At 37.8% G+C, this 9939-nt stretch overlaps 1 long non-coding RNA gene across 2 annotated transcripts; it reads left to right on the top strand.

The window, feature by feature from the left end:
- Nucleotides 1–877: 877 nt before the first annotated feature.
- Nucleotides 878–4820, top strand: LOC125140731. 2 transcript variants are annotated; one of them, XR_007139956.1, is made up of 3 exons: nucleotides 878–1168; nucleotides 2488–2758; nucleotides 4060–4820. It is a non-coding gene; the product is annotated as an uncharacterized LOC125140731 (long non-coding RNA). The 2 variants fall into 2 exon arrangements; XR_007139955.1 differs by lacking the exon at nucleotides 4060–4820 and having other exon boundaries at nucleotides 2488–2927.
- Nucleotides 4821–9939: the final 5119 nt, after the last annotated feature.

Here is a 9939-nt window from a genome sequence, read left to right as displayed (position 1 = left end):
TCATGTGACATGGTTTATAATGATTCGTGACTCTATGAGTCATGTTGCTCGTATAAAGTTTAGATTTTTTACGTTTATAAATGTGTTTTTTTTTTTATTATTATTTTATCAGCTTTGTAAGTGAATTAAAGGCGTTACATCATCAAATCTTCAGCTCGTTAACGTCAGGTTAAAGACGTCTGAATAAAGACGTCAGCAATTAAAAATGCTGTTTAAATGTGATAACAATCTTGTTTTCTTCTTCGTGCTTTAGAAGTTTAGATGCGAACCCCTGCCCTGAGGAGCACCTGATGTATGGATGTAAATTCAGACCTTCAGGCAGTGGAAGTTCCTTCAGCGTTCCCCGGACGCCTGAAAGAACCCAGATGTCATGATCCTTTTCCAAAGCACGTGGTCATTTCTGCAGGATGAACTGGAGCTGGAGTTTGGAGATACCGATAAAATAAAGCATTCAGCTTATGAATCTTTCCAGAACGAGCGCCATGTGTCCGAAACATTCTGACCCCGGAGCAGACCGATTTCTCATTTCATACTAACGCAATTATTTCTGACTAAGTGTTTGATCTCTATTAAGCTCAGCAATTTAGCCACAATTTCAGGTTTTATTCATTAAACAACAACAAGGGGAATTTTTTTATTTGTTTCCCGTTACATTTGTTATGCAGCTATTACACACGTTCTTCAAACCATTTATTTTTATTATTATTATTTTTATTATTATTATTTATTATTATTATTATGATGATTATTATTATTATTATTATTATTATTATTATTATTATTATTATTATTATTATTATTATTATTATGATGATGATTATTATTCTTATTCTTATTCTTATTCTTATTCTTATTATTATTACTGTTTCCATATGGACGAGTTGTTGCCATAGAAACCAGAAGACAATCAGGATCCTCAGTTTCCCAGCACTGTGGTGTGTACTTAGATAAACTAGATGATTTTGACCTGAGGATAAAGGTCATGAGAAGCCAGATAAGGCAAGTTCTTGTGCGAGTCATTCAGCAGATGTGAAGATGTTCCTGTCTTTCTGAAGTTTAACAGGCGCTGCGCTGCGGTGTTGATACGTTTACCTGAGACGGACACGCAGCCCGACGGCAGGAAAGGGAGTCGTAACAGGAGAGAGCAGAAAAGTTATCACCATCCTGTGTAAGTGTGTGAGTGATTGGGTGTGTGTTATGCACAAGTGTGTGGATATTTGTGTAACGTCTGTAGAAATCTTTAGCACTAGTGTTTGTAGGCAACAATGAGAAACTACAGTGAACAAAGGAACATGGATCAGAACTTACCATAACACGTTACCATAAGTCTATTTAAATGTATTTAAATATAAACGAACGCATTTTATTTTATTCGCTCAACCCTGCGACCTGAATGCACAGTCACCCGAATCCACACGTTCGGGCAGGAAGCTGTGATTACTTTCAAATGATTCAACTGAATCATCTTTTAGCGCATGATTGTCGAACGATTAACACGCTAATCACTCACACACTCACACACTCACACACAAACGATTTGATTATTTTCATGTGATTTTTACACACGGTTTATTTTCTTCACGTATGATTTTTTGACGTGATTCGTTTATTTTCACACGAAGTTGACGCGATTCTTTTTTTCACATGAAATTTGATTACAAAGATTTATTTCATATCTGTGTTATTCACTGACAAACGACTCGTTTTTCACACATCATTTATTTCAGTCATTCGGTTATCTTTTATATATGATTCTTTCGAAAGATCTGTGTATTTCTACGTGTGATTTTTGACACATGATTCGTTTGCTTCACATGTGATTTTTGACATGATTCATTTATGATTTATGTGTCACTGTTTCAAACGATTCAGAATCATTTTATTGCTGAAATCTATTAAAAATCTACTATTGCTACATGTGATTTTTCAATATACATATTTGTACACATGATTTTTCCCAAGGCATCATTCATTATGATTTTCTTTTCTCTTTTTAAACATAATTCATAAATTTCACACGTTTTTTGACCCATTTCAATTATTTTATGAAATACAACCGTTTTTTGCACGTTTTTTCACACGCAATCACATATTTGACTCATCATCTCATCTTGTGATATCTTCATCTAAAATATTCTTTTAAATCATGAGGCTAATAAGTGTAGTAAGAGGGTCTTTGGAATTATTAGTTTTGAAGTTTTAGTTCCTTTGTGAAAAAATTTGTGCCCCCACTTTAAATAAGGCATATTTTATAGCCAAGATTCCTCTGTGGTTCTGTCTGTGTTCAGCGAGGTGATGGAGCTGAAGTCGGCCTCACTTGAAAAAAGTGGCAGGGTGCCGGCGACACACGCACCGAGGCAATCTCACACTGCGGTGTGTGTGTGTGTGTGTGTGTGTGTGTGTGTGTGTGTGTGTGTGTGTAATGGCAGGCGAGGTTGTTGATTTTCTCTGTCTGTGAGTGAGCAGTGTGATTCTGTTTCTGCACAGCTGAATCTGCGCATTATTCATCCTCACCTCCTCCTAAGCCCAGCGGCAGAGATGAAAATGAGAACTGTTTTCTGCTTCTTCAGTCAGGAGTTTTGCACACACACACGCACACACACACACACACACACACACACACACTCACACACACACACACACACACACACACACACACACAGGATCCAGCTCAGGCTCTACAGTCGGTCTCTGATGATTTTGTGGCGCCACCATTTGGCTGTTTTCATCCTGACGCAGGTCCACCGAATAAAATCCAGTAAGAAAACCTTTAAAATGTTCTAGATTTAAAGAAATCCTTAGATGCACTTTAAAACTCTCCTACAGTCAGGATCTTTTTGATAAAATGGAATTAATTGATGTACAGATTATCCATGTTTATGTTTAGGTTTATGAATGATGAATGAATTAAAATATGCACAAATGCACCCGTATTTCTCTTTTTTAGAATTCTCTGTTTTTCTCTGAGTAATTTAAATATCTTTTTATTTTATACCTTTTATTTCTGTGCAATATATATGTATATATATGTGTGTGTGTGTGTGTGTGTGTGTGTGTGTGTGTGTGTGTGTGTGTGTGTGTGTGTGTGTGTGTGTCTGTGTGTGTGTGTGTGTGTGTGTGTCTGTGTGTTTATATTTAAACCAAATTTTTTTAATAGTCATTATATAATTATTTATAATATTATGTTATCGCAGTGAATTTTAGCTCAATCTTATGTACAGCATTTTTTAGGGGAAAATTAAAGAGTTTTTTTTTTTAATTCCTTCGTTGTCTGTAATGCCACACGCTTGCATCAGCACAGGAACCTCAGGCTTCATGGGTTTATTGATCAGTCGGCGATGAAAATGCCACGAAAATGTCAATTGTTAAGTCCTTCGATTAAACTGTAAACTTGGGAAATCCTGTTCACGCAGTGGAAATCTGCATCGCTGAAATAAATAGGATTTGTTTTTTAATGAAGCCGAACATAAATAAGCTTCGTCTGCTAAGCACGGATGAGGCAAATGGAGGAAAGATGAGGATGGAGGATCGAGTTCTGATATAAGAGCTTTATAAAACGTGAGACATCAACTAACAGAAGGGTTTTCACGACTCGCTCAGCAGGCGATGGAATCTCTTTTTAAATCCTATTAAAAGTTATTAACATGATCAAGCAGCAAACAGGAAAAAATGGCATTAGGTCAAGGAAATTTTAGGAATCTGTCAAATGTGAAAACAAAAAAAAAATCTCAGGGTTTTTTCAGGGCAGATTTTTTTTTTCTTCTTTTTTAAATCAGTCAGTACAAAATTTGTGTGGAATTTGTATAATGCTAATAAAAACAGTGTAAGAGACCAAAAAACACCACATTATTAAAAAAAAAAAAAAAACAGGAATGGTTAAAAAAAATACAAGATATGACAGTGGGTCTAAAAAAGGAAAACACAAGCTTAGGAAATAAATTCTAAAACTTTAGAGAAAGCTTATCCAAGCTTCTTGAATCTGAAGAAACAAATCAAAACACAAAAGAAAAAAAAACTTTATTAAATGATCACTTCAATAATTGTTTATTTTCTTTCCAGACATTACAATGTATAGAGCAGGCTAGCTAGCTATAGACTAGTTAGCTAAGATTAGCGGTGCATTGTACCAGGAAGACTTCACACAACAAAACAAACAGGGAGGAAAAGTAGTAGTTTAAGTGTTTCAGGTAAAGTTTTGTTCCTCTTATACCACACACTCTGACACTGGAGACTCCTTCTGCTGAGGATTAAACAATCTGCTAAGAGAACCCTCCAAGAACCTTCAATGGACCATCAACCACACATCCACATCCATCATTAAAACAACAAGATGTCTCGAGATCAACCGAGTTCACTGATTTATTTGTGAAATGAATGTTAAAGAGATTTTAATTTGAATATGGGATTGAAGCTAATGGTATATCGGTTAGTGAAAATAAATCATGCTAATTTAGTTTAGTTGAAGTAAATGATGTTAGAAAATGTGATTAGCAAGAGTTATATTTCATCTCAACATACTAAGGAATGTTATCTACTGTAACAGATGCTAGTCTAACATGGTATCAGTGAAATAAACTAGCTAGCAGTTAAATATAACAGCTATTGTTAGCAAATTAGCAAAGAATATTCTTCAAATTTAAACCGCTGCCGAGCCAATTACATTAGCTTCTGTCTAATATGGTATTATCCAAAAAGGCAAATTGTTATTTATTTAAGTGTTTATTTAAGCAAATTAAATTAGCAAAACTTACCTCAGCTATTACATGAAGATGAAGTCTTTGTTTACTCAATCAGATTGGTATTAGCAAAATAAATAAATAAATAAACAGCGTAACAGTTAAATAGAAAATGATCAAAATATAATTCTTGGATCTGATGCTAATCTATTATTCAATAAAGAAAAACATGCTAAATATTTTTTAAACATTGTACAATATTTATTAATATTTAATAAATAAAAAGTATATGTTAATTGTATATATATGTGTGTGTGTGTGTGTGTGTGTGTGTGTGTGTGTGTGTGTGTGTGTGTGTGTGTGTGTGTGTGTGTATATATATATGTGTGTGTGTGTGTGTGTGTGTGTGTGTGTGTGTGTGTGTGTGTGTGTATATATATATATATATATATATATATATATATATATATATATATGTAGTATACTTTACTGCAATAAATCAGGCTAACTGAAATAAATAACAGCAAATTAGTTAAACGTCTGCCAAATGCTGTAAATGTAAATGTAAAAACTCATTGCAATTAGAATACTATTGTAGACAAATTACAAATTAGCACAATTTACCTCAGCTATATTCTTTAAATTAGTTGGAGCTGGAGTTTTTTATTAAAACATTTTACTCACACCGATAGCTACACCGCTAAACATGTAGATGAATAAAAACATAAGGAGTAAAAACATTCAAATAGTATTTTTTTATCTATGCAAGGGACGTAGACGAAGTGGTAATTTAATCTAGTTACTGACTAATGCTGCTAGCTAATAGAGTTGGCGCTAAACAAAGGTTCAGTAGCATTAATAGGAAGGATTTATTCCTTCTTCATGTTTTGTGTGTTGGGTTTGTTGGGTTGAGTGTTGAGTTTGTCAATTTGTTTGAGATTTGTTTCCTGGATTATAGAGACAAGTTAAAGTGTTAGCATCAGTGCAACACACACACACACACACTCAATCACACACACACACACACACACACACACACACACAACAAACACAAATATACACAGACTCACACACTCTCTCACACACATATAGTCACACACACAGACACACACACACTCACACACAACACATACACACACAGACACACACACACTCACACACAACACACACACAGACACACACACACTCACACACACACACACTCACACACAACACACACACACAGACACACACACACACTCACACACACACACACATACACACTCACACACACTCACAGACATGGATGAAGATGAAAGTGCAGTATGGAGTGTTGGAAAGAAATTGATTAATTTTAAAATTAGTTTTTCTTTGTGATGCTCAAATTCCCTGGATACAGTTGCCGTGTCACAGACCTAAATAAAACACACACACACACACACACACACACACACACACACACACACACACACACACACACACACACACACACACACACACAAAAGCAAACGGTGAGCTTAGATAATTCTTTAAAAATGTTTTTCAAATTATTATTTTTAATGGTAGTATTAAAAACTATTATTCTTAATGGTAGTATTAAAAACTATTGCCACCCCTTTACTAGAAAGGCCAAATATTATTATAATAAGCTTCTACCTTTTCACTAATTAAAGAAAATACTCAATTATTTTTTCCTTCATTCATTGCCTTCACCACTGATTAAGTGAGCAAAGAATAAATTTGATTGACATCGTTTTAGAAAGCATTTCTCCTTATGGAAGCAATAATTGCTATATGTTTAATAATAAAGATATTATTTTAGGTTTTGTGTGTGTGAGTGTGTGTGTGTGTGTGTGTGTGTGTGTGTGTGTGTGTGTGTGTGTGTGTGTGTGTGTGTGTGTGTGTGTGTGTGTGTGGGTGTGGGTGTGTGTGTGGGTGTGTGAGGAGAGAGAAAGAGAAGAGAGAAGAGCTTCAAGCCGAGTGAAGTGTTTTTTTAGAAGGTGAAGTAAACGTGTCCTTGTAGTCGTTGGCACACGAAAAGCTGCTCAGCATGAAATAGGAAATTGTGTAAAAATTGAGTTTTCATAGCTTCTTTACTATCATTGACATTGGCTCTGTGTGTGTGTGTGTGTGTGTGTGTGTGTGTGTGTGTGTGTGTGTGTGTGTGTGTGTGTGTGTGTGTGTGTGTGTGTGTGTGTGTGTGTGTGTGTGTGTTTGCTCAGCTAAGAGCTGTGCCTGTTTTTTGGTGTTTTTTTAAACATCTCTAGGCACTTCCTGAAGCGAACACTTGTGCTTCACACTGTCAGAGTGGCCCTTTACTATCAGAGCTGTATTAGGGAAAAACACACACACACACACACACACACACACACACACACACACACACACACACAAAGAGAGAGAAAGCTGTGAACCCTGTTCTTGTTTTCTACACAGCTGAATGCCTCTGAATTGCTTCCACGTGACTGTGGATGTGTTTGGATTTGTGCCAGTCGGGAAATCGCAACGTTCTCCGTTAATAAATATACATGTTCCACTTTTTACATGCAAAATACAGCCTCCTCCTCCTTCCTCCTCCTCCTCATTTTTTTTTCTTCTACGAAGCTGTGCTTTGATGTGCAACATTCCGTTTGATTTGCTCATTTTTAAATCACGTGTGAATTATTAACGCCGCTTGTTGCGGCGTCTGTGCTGACTCGACGTCGTGTACATTGTAGATTGTTGAGCGCGTACGAACGTTTAAACCGCTGTGCTTTCGAATTCTGCCTTCTGTTTGGTCAGGAGGTGTTAATTATTCTTTTACTCTTTACTCTTTATTAACAAAGGCTTGTTGTCATTTATTGTCACGGTTTCTGTATCGACGGCTCGCCGTAACCTCCTGGCAGAGACAGACACAGCTTGTCTGAAAATATCTCCGATTTTACAGCAGGTTTTGTGGATTCTCCTCATATTAAGTCGCTGTTTTTCACCAAACATTCCAAATCAAACATTTTCAAACCTCAATCTGAGAATAATCAGATTTATAGCTAAGATCCTAACCACCAGGAAGAAACGTTTGGGTTGGCGTTATTTTAAAAGATAGAAAAAGAGATTATTAAAAGAGAGAGAAAAAAAACAAGCCAGTTTTACCAGCGAGTTTAGTGCGAGAGCAAAATACTTGGGATTGAAATATTACTCAGGCATCTGAGAGATGTGACGTTAAATAGAAGTGTGTATGAAGTCTGTGGCATGACGCTCACGGTCTCACAGTCGTCTTATTTCAAGGACGTATCGTGGCGGAAAGCTGAGCATTTTTTGTTGTTGTTGTTGTTGTTTTTTTATCCAGGCACAATGCGAGAGAAAAACTTTAGCGGTCTGTCTGAATTTAGGGTCGAGACATTTTTTGAAAATGCATTAGACAGAAAATGTGAGTGAGTGAGTGAGTGAGTGAGGGAGTGAGTGAGAGAGGGAGGGAGTGAGGGAGTGAGTGAGGGAGGGAGTGAGTGAGGGAGTGAGTGAGGGAGGGAGGGAGGGAGAGATGGACTGATGAGAGGGTGAGTGAGTAAGTGAGTGAGGGAGGGAGGGAGGGAGGGAGGGAGGGAGCAAGAGATGGACTCGTGAGTGAGTGAGTGAGTGAGTGAGGGAGGGAGGGAGGGAGGGAGGGAGGGGGGGAGGGAGGGAGGGAGGGAGCGATGGAGGGAGTGAAGGAGGGAGGGCTTTCATGAGTGAAGGAGTGAAGGAGTTATTGAAGGAGTGAGTGAGTGATGGAGTGAGTGACTGTGTGAAGGAGTGAGTGAGTGATGGAGTGAGTGACTGTGTGAAGGAGTGAGTGAGTGATGGAGTGAGTGACTGTGTGAAGGAGTGAGTGAGTGATGGAGTGAGTGACTGTGTGAAGGAGTGAGTGAGTGATGGAGTGAGTGACTGGGTGAAGGAGTGAGTGAGTGATGGAGTGAGTGACTGTGTGAAGGAGTGAGTGAGTGATGGAGTGAGTGACTGGGTGAAGGAGTGAGTGAGTGATGGAGTGAGTGACTGTGTGAAGGAGTGAGTGAGTGATGGAGTGAGTGACTGGGTGAAGGAGTCAGTGTTTATGTGAAATTATAATTTATTATAAAGTTCTAAACGATTTTCCATAAGACAGTAAATCTGTTTCTCAGAATTGCTCTGAACATAAAAAGAAATAAATCACAGAATCAGCATTTTATAATAATCTTGAGAACAAATAGAAATGATCATTCAATCCCCAAACAAAATATTTTTTTGTTAAACATAATAAGAAGCAACATCTGGACATTCGTTAAAGGTCTTTAATGTTTTGTGTTTATTTTATTTTATAAATTATCTGTTAAAAATCGAATTAATACAAAAAAAAAGAAGCCGAAGACTACGGCCAAGGGTTTGGACGGTTCTTACGGCTCGGCCAATCGGGAGCGGAGGATTTCTGTGACTTCCTGTGTACCCAGGCTCGACGTTGGGTTCGAGAGCGGTAAAACCGTGAGCCACACGGATGTGTGGAGCGGCGTGCGAGTGTGAAAGGCGGCGCTGCTCCGGTCCTGCGAGGGGAAGCGGAGAAACAGTCGGATTAAATAATTATAGCTGTGCAACACTAGGGGTGTGAATGTAGAGGAAAGAGACAGCCACCTCCTGCTGCTAGAGCTTTAATATTCACATCCCTGAATCACACATCCGCTGTTGGGATGAAGAGAAAGACAGAAAGGAAATAAAACCAGAAGACGTTTTTGTTTTTTTATCAGTAACACGTAACAGACGAACGTCTGCGGTCTGGACTCGAAGGAGCAGATGTGGATTGTTTTAAGCCTCTCATGTGGACTCGGTTATTAGAGCATTAATTGCTCGTTTGTTAAGCCGACATCTCCCATAAGTACACACTTAACGCACTTTTGTCTAATGATCTCTCTACAAGGGAATGATGATGATGAAGAGGAGGAGGAGGGGGGGGTGATGCTTTCTTGTTTTATGCTTTGTTCTCCTCCAGCAGATGATAAAGCACTGTTAAGTGTTAAGTGTTAAGCATGCATGTAAATCAGGAGGATTGAACTTGGGTGATCATAACACATGGTGTGTGTGTGTGTGTGTGTGTGTGTGTGTGTGTGTGTGTGTGTGTGTGTGTGTGTGTGTGTGTGTGTGTGTGTGTGTGTGTGTGTGTGTGTGTGTGTGTGTGTGTGTGTGTGTGTGTGTGTGTGTGTGTTTATGATTTATTTATTGAATTATTTGCTACGTTCTCCAGGATTTAAAGATCATTAGGGAAGACAGTGAGGAATGTGAGCGTTTACGCTTGATCAGTGAC

This window comes from Tachysurus fulvidraco, chromosome 2 (assembly GCF_022655615.1).
Source record: "Tachysurus fulvidraco isolate hzauxx_2018 chromosome 2, HZAU_PFXX_2.0, whole genome shotgun sequence".
NCBI classification, from domain to species: Eukaryota; Metazoa; Chordata; class Actinopteri; order Siluriformes; family Bagridae; genus Tachysurus; species Tachysurus fulvidraco.
This window is presented reverse-complemented; position numbering and strand designations above follow the sequence as displayed.